The sequence below is a fragment of the Diceros bicornis genome, chromosome 22, assembly GCF_020826845.1.
Source record: "Diceros bicornis minor isolate mBicDic1 chromosome 22, mDicBic1.mat.cur, whole genome shotgun sequence".
Classification (NCBI taxonomy): domain Eukaryota; kingdom Metazoa; phylum Chordata; class Mammalia; order Perissodactyla; family Rhinocerotidae; genus Diceros; species Diceros bicornis.
In genome coordinates this window covers 37,144,337-37,160,000 of record NC_080761.1, presented here as the reverse complement: position 1 = coordinate 37,160,000, position 15,664 = coordinate 37,144,337, and the positions used below count along the sequence as shown (strand labels likewise).

The 15,664-nt window shown below is 34.5% G+C and overlaps 1 protein-coding gene across 2 annotated transcripts in view; it reads left to right on the top strand.

Moving 5' to 3' along the window:
• NFIB (nuclear factor I B) overlaps nt 1-15,664 on the top strand; it is a 221,759-nt gene that overhangs the window by 167,986 nt on the left and 38,109 nt on the right. The gene's annotated exons all lie outside the window — the stretch shown is intronic.

The window sequence follows — 15,664 nt, the reverse complement described above, 5'->3', positions numbered from 1 at the left end:
ATTTGCTTAAATTTCTTCTGATGAGTAGTGATGGGAATTAAATTTGTCAGTATCTACATTATGTAATATTTATATTTTTACTTTATGTTCTTTTATACATAGAGAAGGGAAGGAAAAAGAAAAAAGAAATACGGGCGATTAACAGGGCTATATAGCCACTGTTACATTACTTTCCTAGATTTCAGAATATTTTTCTTTTAGTCTCTTCTATGAATTCCCTTGTCTGAAACTTCTGACTACCTCTACCTCTATTGAAAACTTTCTTTTGTGGATAATGTTTTCCATCATTTTAGATTTAAGTGGTTAAATTAACAGAACCAGGTTACCTTATCAATGCGCAGGCTGAAAATTTCCTTTATCCCAATTCTTACTCCCCAAAAATTCTATCTGAGATCTTGTCTACCTTGGTTTTTTTCCACCTGAGTCAATTCAGAGACTCCATTCCTAATTGAAGTACTCAAAAGAGTCATCCTTTGTAACTTCTGTTAAGAGGAAAATTGAGAGACAGGTCTTGGTGTTTCCTCTAAATCAAACTACTTTTGTGAGAACAAATACTAGTTGTTTTTCAATGCCCAGGACTTTAACAGACTAATAATACTAATAATTATGCTTGAACATTTGAAATAATTTTTCATCAATATCACTTTGCCACTGCCATTCTAATAGTTGCTGATTCATCTAAGTCTGAATATAAAACTCCTAAAACACTACTTAATAGACATTTAGTGAAATGGTAAATATATTTGTAATATACAGCTGGGGTTTCTAAATGGAAAATTTTAACTGCTTCTCAGTGTGATGAGTATTTAAACAACTTATAATCTTAGATAAAATGTAAATTCAATAAGACATTTTATGCAGTAAAATTTTATTAATTCCTACACATTTAGAATTTGAGATAATTGGACTCAATTAACATTTATCAAATGCCTATTACTTGCCAGGAATTCTTCTAGGCATTGGGCACAGAAATATTAATAAATTAAATTTTCAGCCCTTGACCTACTGAACAGAAAAAAATTTTTACTGTTTATGAAGAAAGGTGCTTCACAGAGAATAAATAATGTAAACCAGATTATGAGGGGACTGTTTCCATATGTAAGAACTAGCTTACTTTTAAGCACTATGAGAAGGAAATCTGTACAAAAATCAATAAATTGGTATGTTAGCAAAAACTGGCACTACTTAGTGGTGTATTGGTATGTAGTTACAATTTTAAGAGTAGTTTAAAAATTTATACTGGACTCTGAAATAGGCAATATTTAGACATTGTGTTCTGGTTGCTGTAGGAACTAAAAAATGACAAAAAATTATTTTAAATTTACAGTTCTGTCATTTAAATAAGTCTGTTCAGCTAGTCTTTTTGAAGTTTTAATGTATTTCCAAGCCCTAGAGATTTATTTGTGATAATTTTGCAGATGTTCTCATTAGTAATATAGTCTTAAATGTTGTGCTAAATTTCAGTTTGCGTTTTATAGAGTTCTGTAAGGATATAGTATTAAATATCCAATGAATTAAGCAAAAGGGCTCAAGGGAACACTGGAGGCTAGAGAGTAAGAATGCCAGCTTAGTGTCATGAGTTCAATAAAGTATAGGAAATAAATAATAGTAAGTAAGAGAATGGTAACATACTAATAGAACAGAATCAGAGACCAGCACTTCTTAATGTGACTTTAAGGACTGTTAATAGATATACTAGATACAAGAGCTTTCAACTAAGTTTGGAAACGTCTATTTTAACAAAAAATTTAAACTTTTTTTCATTCATAAATGAATTTGTAGAATATTTAATATACTGCTGTGTGCCAAGAATGTAAATATCCAGGAATGGATATTGACTGAATATGTTTATTAAGTTTCTGATTTCAGAACCTTTTTTTTCCATCCAAGAATCTATGGGGAGGATTAACCCCTAGGTCCAAACTTTGGAAAACAGTGCTCTAACCCAGGCTGCAATCTGACAAATGATGGAATCTCGAGATTTCTGTAGAGCTGTGGCAGCTGAGTGAGCGAGCAGCTTTCCCAAATAGCTGAATCATTACTCTCGAGGAGACATTAACATTAAGTGAAGTCCTAGAAAATGGCAGGACAAACAGCTGAGTTATCTTCCTGGAAGAGTTTATAAGCTCCCTTGGGGGACTTGATAGAACACCAACAATTCCTTACATTCCTAACGTTTGTATCACAAGGATTAAGTGTCAGATGTTTAAATGTCAAATTTTGAAGCAGACAGAATCAAACACGCAAGTGCTTTTGATGGATAAATGGGAAGAGATGGTTTGAATTTAATATTTGAGCACAATTTGTAAGTTTCTTTGTTTAGCTTCTTATCGAAAGTACCAAAAGTCCAGAATGTACAGTTCTTACAGAGCTTTGGCGTGACCCTCCGTATACCATCGTACCATCGGAGAGCAAACTCGCGGGATGCCTCCGCCGTAGTGTATGTCATTCTAAGCAGCTACACTGCTGTAGTTCGAAAATCACAACATGAGCATCTTTTAAACAGATAGGAAGACAATATATTGTCGGCGAAGGCTTTCCTCAGAATTCCTCACTTTGCCTGCTAATTAATGGATATTTGTGCTCCTTTCACGCGTTCTAATCAGGAAGAGTAATGTGAATGGGGCAAACCTGTGAGCGTGTTAGAGGGGTCAATACTACTTAATACGGGAAAGTTAAGCTCATATTTCTGTGCTCTGGAGACTTAATGATTTGAAAATATAACATTTTGCTGAAAAACCACCATGGATAATTAGTTTGAAAAAATAACGACTTGCTGTTGAATACTAAGTCTCCAGATTGATGGAACACAGCCGAAAATAGGAAAGTGGAAAACCTATGAGAGACAGTGCACTTCAGTACATTAGTGTGCTCTGCAAAGTTTCTTAGAGTGGTAAAAGGTTTTATTTTGCATCCTTTTAGGCGTTGATTTCATGTTTAAATTTATTTTGAAGTAGTTTGGAAAGCTGGTTTCTTTTGAGTTATCATGCTACTAATATCGTATAAAGTAAGAAATTGATTTTTCAGGGATAGATGGTAGATTATTAGATCTATTAGAACGCTTAGCAAGATGTAGTTCAAGCTCCTGATTTTACAGCTAAGCAATCTTAGGATCAGAGAGGCTGTCTTGTCCAAAGTGTCCAGATAATAGCAGAGACTGTCTTCTCTTTTAAAGGATGATTTTTTTTTCTGTTGTCTGACAATCCACCTAAAGAATCAATATGCAAACTTACCTAGGTAGAGAGAAAGGGACTAGGAGCATTCGAACACTGCTTAACCAGTCTTGGCAGATGGACGGTTTTCCCAGGGAGTTCATGGAAGATTCTGTTAGAAACTTGTAGAACTAGAATGAGAGAATAGAGGTGAATTTATGAGTTTTCAGGATTCTGAAGAATTGTCAAAACACAATTTTGAGATGGTAAAATGTATATCTTCTTTTTAAAAACTCAGACTCTTAATATTAGTGCTGTTAAAAGTTTTTGAACTAAAAAAATTGGAGATATGAGTGCTCTTGATGGATAAATGTGGAAAAGAGCTGATTTGAATTGAATGTTTAAGCATGATTTTTTAAAGTTTTGCAAAGCTTTTTGTTATGGAAAATGTCAAAAGTAGAGAAATTCATAAAGTGAACCACCATGTACCATTACTCAGCTTTAGCTGTTATCAATATTTTGCCAATCTTATTGCATTTAATATCTCCCAGTTTTTTGAAATATTTTAAAGTAAATCCCAGATATCATGTCATTTCACTTGTAAATACTTCTAAGTGTTTCTAAGAGACAATGACTTTTTTAAACACAGCCACGATATCATTATCAATTTAACATATATAACCATAATTCCTTAATATCATCTAATATATAGTTCATATTCAAATTCCTCAGAATGTCTTATAGATTGTTTTGTTTAAATGAAGATCCAAAACAGTCCATATACCATATTTGTATTTTCAGCCTCTTTTTAACCTATAATAGTTATATTAACTATTTTTCTATATCAATTATTTTTATATTAACTCCTTTTTTTATATCATTTATTTATTGAAGAAACCACATGAATTTAAAATTTTTGTTCAGCAAATGTGTATAAATGAGGAAAACCAGAACTTCCTTCCATTTGTGACTACCATTTATTGAGTACTTACTACCTTTCAGGTCTGGGTTAAGACTTTACATATATTTTTGCTTTTCAACTGTGTTAAAAAACCCATTTTACATCTCATTAAACTGATCACTACAGTGGTTAGGAAATTTGACATAGATACCACACATAATAAGTAGCAGAGGTAGAATGGGAGCCCTGGTCCGTTTAGCTGTGGAACCCATGCTCATTATTACTACATACACTGCTTTCCAAAGAAGGCATTGTGATGGTATATTTATGATTTTGCAAACTAGTTACAAAGCCTCTATTACAGTATTTTTTTTTTCTCTAACACATGAAACTTCAATACAGATAAATGCACGTAATTTCTGGAGGGTTCATGGCCGCCAGGGGTTCATGAGCGCAGTCCTTGGGCTAGACTCAGGTTAGGAATCTCTTTCCATTTAATAATAAAATATTATTAATAAATAGTCCTAAGGTTTAGAATGTCTTTAGTAGAGGTGTGTGACACATCCAGTTTAAAATGAGCTATATATGTCAAAATATAAAAATTAATTATATATTTATTGTCATATATATTTTTTTCTTTTAGTTCTGTTCTAGTTTTTTACCTGCTGCCTAGAGCACTATAATGGTGATCAGGAAATTGTAAACACTTGGTTGGCCTCAGACAAATCACTTAATTTCAGTAAACGTGGAGTTTTCTCATCTGTAAAATAACCAAGTTGGATAATAAGGTTCCTTTGTGTTCTAACATTCTAGATGTTAAATTAATTGGAATCAAAGAACTCGTAGATCTTGAGTACTTAAGTCCGTAAGCTTTCATTAACATGGATCTTTTTGAAAATTCAGAAAATTTTCCCTTTCTTAAATTATTTTTTCAATGTTTATTTTATATACTCTCACTGAATAACACAATAATAGGGCTATTTATGTGCGTGGAGGCACCATATGTTTGCCTTATACCTGAGGAATGTGCAGTTCTTACAAGGACATGTCCTGTCCTGCACCATTCTGGTACAACAAATGATTGATAGAGATTGAGTTATTATAACAGAAGCTTGTTATGGGATCTGTGTCTCCTACTTTGAAAATAAATGACTCAGCCAGACGGCAACATTTATTTTCTCTAAATGACTAGGGATGTAGCAATAGGAGACCATTATCCTGTGACAATATTCTGTTTCATTGACATTATCTCACAAATGTAATTGGTCCATTACTAAATAGAGGTTTTGTTACTGATCAATTTCACGTGATTTCTAAAGCCATTAGGATAATAAATATGCCATCATAGTAATTTCATTGACAGAATGTTCTTTTTTTTTTCATTTACATTTGTTAGAGGAAAAATGTAGATTTAGGTTGAACTTAAACACTGCAATTTATACCAGTTTTGACTACTTTTCCATTAAGAGAAATGGAATATTGTGCAGAGTAATCATATTTGTATTGAGCTGCCGAACTGACGACCTTAAAATTTTCATGATTTTTTTCTCTACCACACTAAACCACATCAAATCATAATTGTTCCTAAGCAATTAGTTTACTACCTCAGTTTAATGATTTTATTTGAAATAAGTTCCAGATCATTTCTAGGACTTTCCTGTAAATCCACTAAAGTAACACATCAGTTAAATAAACCCTAACCATTACCAGCCTGGATAATAACAGCATTAGTAACAGCAGAAACCTTGAGATGTCTTGTAGCATAAATGTTTCTAAATACATGGCTTTTCCCCAAATGTTCTCCTCTAAAAACTCATCTATAATCTTGTTAGATTAGAACTCTTCCAGTATCTTTCTGACTTTTACAGTTAAGGTTATGGTATTGATTTTATTTTATAGTGCATGGCTCTCAGATGCTTAACACTAATAAGCCTCTATAGCCAAGAGGTTTTCCCCAGAGGCGTGGTGAAGAGCAGCTCCTTACCTATGCCAATGTTTAATAAGTGACTAAAATATACGGCAAATCCTGCGTAATTGTTTGGTGTTTTTCCTCCTTTCAAATTAGGTTCTCTGACATTATACAAGACACTTTATCACTGTCTGTCTGTTAAAATGAAATTGCTTAATGGACAAAAGCATTTTGAAGTGTTTTTAAAAAGCAGTTTTCATGTATTCAGTATTCACTCTTTTAGCACTGTTGTTCATTATTCAAAGGATTTTTTTTTAATGTCTCAAGAAGGTGTTTGTGAACTTCAAAGGAGTTTGAGCTTTAACTTTGTATTGGGTGTAGGTGTAGCCTGGAGACTTTTTTTTATAGAGATGTGATAAATGGAGACTTGTAGTAACATGCTACTTACTGTGCTTGGGTTGAAATATACTACAGAGAGAGACTTAAACTATCACAAAATGTTTTCAATTGCTGAAGAATACAGTAATATGCTCAAGTGTAGTTAAGATTAAATAACTCAGTGCTTAAAGTAAGAATTTTCATTTACTTAAGAAAACTACCATATTTTCTCCTTTAAAAAAGAACTGATTTCATTTCAAAAAAAATTGAGAAGTCTAATTGAAGATATCTTATCTCCTCTTAATGTAGCTTGCCGTTTTTCCAGAGTTATTTTAGACTGTGATAAATGTAAATATATATATGGAGATACTTTCTTAACATGGCAGCTAATTATTTTTTGAATCATCTGGCATCATCATTAAACTACTATAGTGGGATTAAGTCCATATGCCTTGTCATAACATTCAGAGCTTTTTGTTAACTTGGAGTGTGTGGGAAGGACTTATTCACATTTGCCACACAATCATAAGATTTTACATCTAGAGGAATCCTTAGAAACAGATATGCACATATTCTCTTTTCTTCGCTTGTATTCTCAAAAATACATTGTTGTGCCTTTCGCCAGCTAAATTGCAAATGTTACGTTTAAGCATTTCGTTTTACATTTTGGCAACATCCAATACCTAAGACCAATGAGGCATTTCCTTCTTAAAGGGTAATGTTTGGCACAGTAACAAGATCCAGTATTGTCCACTCATCATTGGGAACTGTTTATAATATTCTGTGAAGCTACAGGCAGTATTTTTCCCCGAAAAATATGTGTTTTATCATTTTTATTATAAAAGTAAAAAATATTTGTGGGCGATTTGCAAAAACAAATTATCAAATATAAATAAGAAAATAAAAATTGCCTGTAATCCTATCACACAGAGATAACTCATGTTACTATTAGACTATATGATGTACCAGTCTATTTTCTATGTATTTTTTCTATACATTTCCTCTACATCCTATTTCTATGTATTTTTTGCACTAAATTGGGCTCATATAATATATGCTGTTTTGTAAATTTTTTTTTTGTCTTTCATTTATAATATAATGGCATTTTATCATGTCATTCAATTTCTGCTTTATAATGGCTGCAAATAGGCCACCCTGTGACTATACTATAAATTTTTAAATGTCTATTCTACTCATGGATGTTTAGTTTCCAAGTTTTTATATAATAAATAAAGATACGGTGAACATCATTGCATGCACTTCTTTGTGCTTAAATCTGATTATTTTGCTCCTGTCTAGTTCTATTCACTGTCCGTGGTACGTAGCATACTGCCTGGCACTGAGTCACCAAGTAGATGCTCAATGAAATTCTGTTAAAGGAATAAATACATTCCTACTGTAGAATTAATGAGTTAAATGTTATGTCCATTTCTAAGGCTTTAAATAAATATTGGTACAGAATCCAGAAAGATCTTATCAATTTACATTTCCACTTGCAGTGCCTTAGTGGTTTGTTCAACTCCACCGTCATATCCGTAATATTTAAATGTAGTACAAGGCTCTATAACCAATTTCGAAGTATGTCCTCTGAAGTGTATTTAAAGAACAGTGTCTCTATGGCCTTGTGTCTCTACCATGCACCTCTTTTTTGTCATTTATATTTCATTTAAACCATCAGGTATCACATCCCATCTTTTCTCCCCATAAGCCGGATAGCTCCATTTTATTGTGAAGGAAACAGGGAAATGGAGATGGTACCTCATGGATTGTGCAAAGCTTTCAAGTAAAGGCATAGACTACTTGGTCTCTGTCCTTTCTTCCTCCTCCAGAACACACTCCCTCAGGGCACTTCCCCACCATCAGCCCTTTATCTGTAAGTAAAACTTGTTAAAGTAAAGATCCCCATGGGTCTCCACAGGGAAACTATAGAAATAAATACATGAAAACTTTGGGCTGGGATCTTCTGCGCTTGATAATTGCAGTATTTTACATAACATTTATACAGTTATAAATAACCTGTAAACTTTCCTCTCCTCACCATGATTCACCCCAAGGCAAAAACAGAAGAAGAGAATCCTTGGTCTCTTTTAGGATTCAGTTGGCAGAGTCAACTTCCTTGCCTTCTCCTTGTCCTCTGGGCACAGGGCCCAAGCTGTTTCCTTGTCTCAGGACCGACTCTGGATTTATAGCCTGAAGTAAAAGTATCAGATTTCTGGCTCCTGAACTCATCCCACACACTAGAATTGTTAGCCTCTCATTTATTATAAATAGCATTATTATTTTATACAGACAGTTCATCCTTTTTCGTGTTTTCCTCCAGCTTCCACCCCAACATTTTAATGGAAAGCAGAAATTCCCCAGTTTAGCAAGCGTTTGTCTTTCACTTTCACTTTTTTGTGTTGCTTGACGTGGTTTCAGTGGAGTAATGGATGTGTTGACCACCTTTGCCTCCATCCAACAATGAGTTTGGTCTCTGAAGAGATTTTCTATAGCCACAGTTTTGGTAAATCTACAAAACTCTTTTAAAAATCTATAAAAGTGTAAAACCTGTAAAAAATAAAGAAATCTGGAAAATTCTAAGGGGTATTAACTTAGTAAGACTTGTCCATATAATATAATCTTGTCAAATCCCAGGCCTTGTACTCTCTCTAAGCTCCAAGTTTCCACACATGCACTTTTTCTCATTGGTCTGTATCATGCTCATACCAAAAGCTCCCAGTTAACACAAGTTCCCCTACTGTTTTCATTGCACCTTGAGTTTTCCTCTGCAAAAAAAGAATTCTCTTAACATCTGTTCAGCAGCTTAATAATGTAAAAAATTAAAAAGACATTTTTAACAATAATAGCTTTTTAAGCACTTAGTAAGAAAACATACCTTAATGTTAAATATTGGAAAATAAAAGAAGCCAGCAAATGATGACTTGTACCTAGAGGGCTCATTTAGACTTTCTCACGAGTATGGCATGTAAATAAGAAAGACGACTTAGGAATATTTAAAAGGATTGGACTTTTAAAAGATTTTGAGGCAATTTGCTTGTTTGTTAACTAGATAGAAATATATTTTTCTAAATCGCAGGAATGGCACAGTTAATATGTTTTAATTTAGTGTTATGCTATGCCGAAAATAATAGCTTCTGGAAATTCAAGAATTCTTGTGTGGTCTTACATATTGATTTGAAATAGTTGCAAACTGTAAGTGTCATTATAGGATAGGAAATCTTTGTACAAAAGAATAGAAATAGGAAAATTTTGTACAAAAAAGAAAACGATGTGTTTTCTGTGTAGGTGACAGAAATCTGATTTGTAACCTTAATCTACTCAAGCACATTGGAAAAGCTAACATATTGCTCTACTATATGTGAGGAAGGAGCAGGTGTCCCAGACAGGCAGGTGTTAAGGTGGCTGTTTGAGCTTGCCCTAGATCAGTAGTTGACTTCAAGGAAGTTCTACTAACAGGTGGCTAACTGATTGGAGTGCCATGTGACATTTATCCCGGGAGCGACTTGGATGACAGGCTGCTACAGACTGAGGAAGGGGTCTTTGCTTTGATGAAGAAATTGCCAAAACTCATGTCTCATTAGTGTTTCCTAAGGTTCTTTGGAAGTGAACAACAGTTTAATTAAGGGCTGACGTAAACACGTTTCTGCACACTTTCCCTGCAGCATTTTATCACATTAGAATTGATCAAAATTGTTGCCTTGGGCTGACTTGAACAGATATGCATCTGGAGCGCCATTTGTGCAAGCTGCCGATGAGTACATACGCTGTGTTTCACAGCAACGCTCTTCCTTTGTAGATGAAATTACCTTGTTGGGAGACGAGTTGATCTAATTCCTTATTTGCTTAAGCCTCTATCTCTCTGAAGTGATGCTGTGAAATGAATGACACATCAGGGCTTAGGATGTATATATGTCACAGTGCCAAAAAAAATTATTGTAGAGCTAGTAAAAATGATGCGGTAACTTGATTTTGCAAAATAGTTCTTTAAAGGTATGTGTAAGTCTAAATGAACCAACTTACCTTATATGAGTAGCCTAGTTGAATTTTTTCTTACGTGGGGATCTTTTATTATATATTTAACTATACAGTTGGTTTCTAAAGCCATAATTATGGTCTAATTATAAATCTAAACATAGGTATAGACACTGGAGAATAACACTATCAATGTGACTGTTTTTTCTTTTTTTTAGAGTAGCCTCTCTAATCCTCTGTCATTAAAAAGAATCCTTTCCACAGTCTAATATTATCACAATTGCAATTATTTATTAGTGTCTGTCTTCTCTGCTGAAGTATACACATCACCAGGACAGGAAGCTGGTGGTTTTGTTTAACATCTTGAACTTTATGCCTTGCCCTAGCTTCTCACACTTACTGGAAACTCAGTGACTGATTTTGTTTTCTCTCTCTACTTTACGTTCAATTACTTCTCGTCTGGTGGTATCTATTCATGCGCCATACATTTTAAGATATACTATGATGATTTCGCTTATCCTACCCTACTAGCTATCATTTCTTGCTTCTTTCACGTGTAAGAGATTCTAAAATAAACTGTCTAGGCACAATGCTTGCTCTCTCCTTCTTCTACCTTCTTTCAATCCTAGATTTTTAAAAATTCTCTTCCTGAGTAACATGTTCTTCCAGTCTCTATGTAATATCATTTCCATAGGAGGTAAGCCATTAGTCAACTTAAAAAAAAACGTATATGCTATGGATAGAACAAGTACAAAATAATTATAATGAAAAAGCCATAAGTCATGTAAGACATAAACACAAGGTTATTAAGGAAATATAGACCTCCAAAGTTCCTAGGAGGAATTACTTAAGGAGAAAATAAATCAAGTTGGTTCAATGGATAAAATATCCTTCTATAGATGGAATAAGAGGATAGAGAGATATAATTTTCTAGCCAAAGGGAATGTCATATACAAGGAAAGGCACAGAGTTAGAAACACGTTCCTCGTACCTTCCTCTTCCCCCAGGAGGCCATAAGCAAATTAGCTTAGCTAAAGTTTCAAAAATGGAATGATAAGGAAAATTTTATATTAAAATGTGATACCATGGTAGATCTTAAATGAGGAAGATGTTGTTTAAAAGAGATGATTCCAACTACTGTTTTTATAATGAGCCACAGTGAGGGAGGCCTGGGGAAGGAGACTAGACAGGAAATTCTTGATTCAATGGCGTACAGTCATCCCTCAGTATGGGGGCCGGGAGGATTGGTTCCAGAACCACCACCACCCCCCTGCAGATACTAAAATCCACAGATACTCAAATCCCTTAGTCGCCCTCCACATCCGTGGGTTACACATCTGTGGATTCAACCAACCATGGATTGTGTTCTATGTTTACGTCCCCAGTTGGTTGAATCTGAAGATGTGAAACCCGCAGATATGGAGGACCGATTATCAAGTGAAAAGGACCTAGTGGATGCTACAAGAACAGAAAAAAATAGAGCTTTATTTATAAATTGTTACTTTATACATCAAATTTAAATTTTTTTGATTGCAAGACCTCACTGGCCTTTGCTTCTTTCTCATGAGCACCAGCAACTCTTGCCTGCTTCCCACCAATAGAAACACCAGCTAATCATTTTCTCATCTTGCTTCTCTCTGTAACTTCTTTATTTCATGTATTATTCAATGTATGCATTATTATTTATGTATTATTATTCAATTTATTATATATTTATATGTTATTTAGCTTTATTATTATTCAACTTAATCTTTTTATGTATTATTCTTGCTGGCTGAGGAACAATGGATTGTGAAAAGCATGATATTTGCATTTCTCCACAGAAAGGTCACTTAAAACCATCCTCCTATATATTCATTCCTCAAACATTTTTTTTTTTCTGTAGCATATGACAGCATTAAAAATAGAGATGATATCATTTTTCAGTTTGGCATGAGGTGTATTAGACTGCAGACATTCAAAATAAAATTAAAATCAAAACAATGCTAGTTTGATTCATGATTAAAATGTAATAGCTAGAAACTCTACCCTCATTTCTCCCAGAGAATTGACCTTTTATTTTTATTCCTTCTTCAGAGAGTTTTTTTCCCTTTGAGAGGGGGGTCACTTTGTGTCCCCCCTAAGTGCTTAGCCTAGTGCCTTGCACATGCTGTGTACCAGTATAACTTTATCAATTAATGGACCCCAAATTAATTCCATTTCGTGGGAAAACAAAGGCAGTTAAGCCTTCTTTCTAATACTACCATTCTTTATCTGTTTCTAAAGAAAATCGTTTCAGTGTGGAGAGTGCACCTTCCCATTCTTATTTTTACTATTATAAGTTAATTTTGTTGTTTAAGGAGAAGACAATTTGTGGTCCCTTTTACAACTTGAAGAGTGAATTTGATTTTGTTTCTGCTGTGTTGGCCTCTATGATTCCTCTGTGTGTTCTGAACATGAAGGTTCCACTATTATACGGTACATGCCTAGAGAGAACCAGAAATCTAAATGGCCCTATAATAATTACCCAGTAAGGCCAAGTGTATCATTTTGACTAAGAAAATGCAAAGGCTTCATTTCTCAAAAATTACGTAGTTGTGAAAACTCATATTTAATTTTATTCGATGCCTTTACCAGAGCTTAGGTCACTTTTCAAATGGTAAAACATAATGATAATAATCACCTAGATTGTTGAACTTCTGTACAAACACCCTTGATTTATGTGCCCTTTACAAAAAGAGACTCATGTGAATTTGGCTGGCTTTAATGAAAATTCTGAAATAGTTACAGTAGTTGCAATGGCTTTGATTGATCTTCTTCTCCACAAATGACATAACTAGAATGACACTCATTTTGCTTCCCAAGCTCTGGTCATATTTAATTGTTTTAAATGATGTACAGTATATGCTTCGTTATTTATATTATGGAGTCTTTAGAAATTAACTTACACAGGTTAATTTTATTTTAAATTTATATTTAAGCACAGGTAAAGCATAATAGTGTCAATAGAAAGTTACCAGTTTCTTTTTCTAAGAGTTAACTTGAAGTTAAAAATTTGGATTGGAAACTTATTACATCATCTATAAAGTGAGGGATGGAATAGATGTTCTTTATCTATATTTCTGGAATTAACTTCCAGCAGGCCAAAACCTATATTTGTAGTATTACTTTTTAAAAGCACATAGCTGTTAAGTGAAATTAAGTATTATTTTTGGCATTTTGAAGGTAACTTAGCTGAAATGAACTTCCTTTGTCTGTTTTTTAAAAGGTTTTAAAATTTTCTCTTTTTTTCTGTAGTGGCATTAATTGTCGTGGTTTCACTAACAATTTGTTTCCTTGGTCTTTTCTTTTTGAGAAAGATAAAGGACACTGATTTGTGTTCACTGACTCATCAAAGTTCTGGTAGTTGAGTGACAGCTGTAGCTTACAGCTACAAATACACGTGTCATTTTTGTAGACTATGATGTCTATGTATTTACAGTAGCATATCCATTCTTTAAGTACCAGTGTGCTGAAAACACATATTTAATTTTATTCGATGCCTTTACCAGACCTTAGGTAACTTTTCAAATGGTAAAACATAATGATAACTAGTTTCTTATGTTAATGGAACCATGAAGTCTTTTTCTCATGCCAAAAAAAACGCTGCTTAATTAAAAATGTAAATTGTATATATATTTTATGTAATTAAAGTTTGGGTTTTTTTTTACTTTTAGTAAAGATTTCTTTTTTTTTAGAGATGCAAACTGAAATATTTATAGGTGAAATTATATGATGTCTGGGATTTGCTTCAAAGTAATAAAGGGGGAGTGAGTGTAGATGGGGTACAGATGAAATAAGATTGGCTATGAGTTGATAATTGATGAAGCTGGGTGATGAGTACATGAGAATCCATTACTGTCCTGTCTACATTCAAAATTTTTGATAATAAAAATATAAATTTTATAGGGGCCGGCCCGGTGGCGCAAGCGGTTAAGTGCGCGCGCTCCGCTGCGGCGGCCCGGGGTTCGCTGGTTCGGATCCCGGGCGCGCACCGACGCACTGCTTGATAAGCCATGCTGTGGCGGCGTCCCATATAAAGTGGAGGAAGATAGGCACCGATGTTAGCCCAGGGCCGTCTTCCTCAGCAAAAAAAAAGGAGGAGGATTGGCGGATGTTAGCTCAGGGCTGATCTCCTCACAAAAAGAAAAAATATATATATATATATAAATTTTATAATTCATATGATTTTTGAAACATTTTAGTATAAATTTATAAACCTCCATAAAATCAGCATTACTCAGTGTGTTGAAAACAGGGCACATCTCTCCTACCAACGGGAATTTCCTCCTGAATTCTCTCTTCCAGCTAACTGCATGGTACAATCTCTTAGTCACCCACAATGATGACCCTCTACATCGGTTATTAATGAATTGCTTTAGTTCTGTTGAAGTATCTATTGTATTAGCTCTATCTCCCTTCTTATTTCAAACTCTCATCATCTATCTTTTGGCAGTATAAAATATTTGTGGAATGAATGAATAAATGCAGACCTGAAGATTTTTCCTATCGTAGCACTTTTTACACTGTTTTATCATTCCTTTTTAACTTGTCTGTATCCCCTCACTGGATTTTAAGTTTTATAGAGGCTGAAACCAAATCTAGTTCACCATTGTGTCCCCAGCAACTAGAGCCATGTCTGGTATAAATTAGGCCCTCAATAAGTATTATGGAATGAATCTATTAATTAATCTATCTGCTGAAGTGGTCTTCATGATTGCTGTCTCCATTTCAGCTAATTCATCCTCCATGTAGTTTCTGGAGGGATTGCTCTAAACTGTAAATGTGATCGTATTTCGCCCATCAGTAACATTCCCCCATCAGGGTAAGCATTCAGATGTTTATACACGGAGTCCATGGCCCCTGATTGTGTGGGTCCTGCCAGCTACTCGCTCCCTCCTTCATCTCTATACTTCACCACTCCCCAGACTATTTGTGCTACTTGCATATTTTATGTTCCCCTTCTTTGGAACGTTTCCTCTCTTGGGAATGTCATCCCCCATCCACATTTTAAACATGGCGCCACCAGGGGCGCCTTCCTTACCCTGGGGAGGCTGAGGTGATCACTGTTCCTGTGCAGGGAGGCTGGAGAAGTAACAGCAAACACCACACCACCTCTGCTGTCAACACACACCCTCCCTCTCGATTGTTGACGACTATTTTCTTCTTATCATTTTCCTCTTCACTGACAGTGAGTGTCCCCACAGCAGCAATTACTTTTTGTTTTTCGTAACATCCTCACTTTACCTGGCAAATGGAGGACCCCAATAAATATTTGCAGAATGAGCAAATTAAGGAATGCATTTTTTGCTAAACAAGTAATGAGTTTTCCAT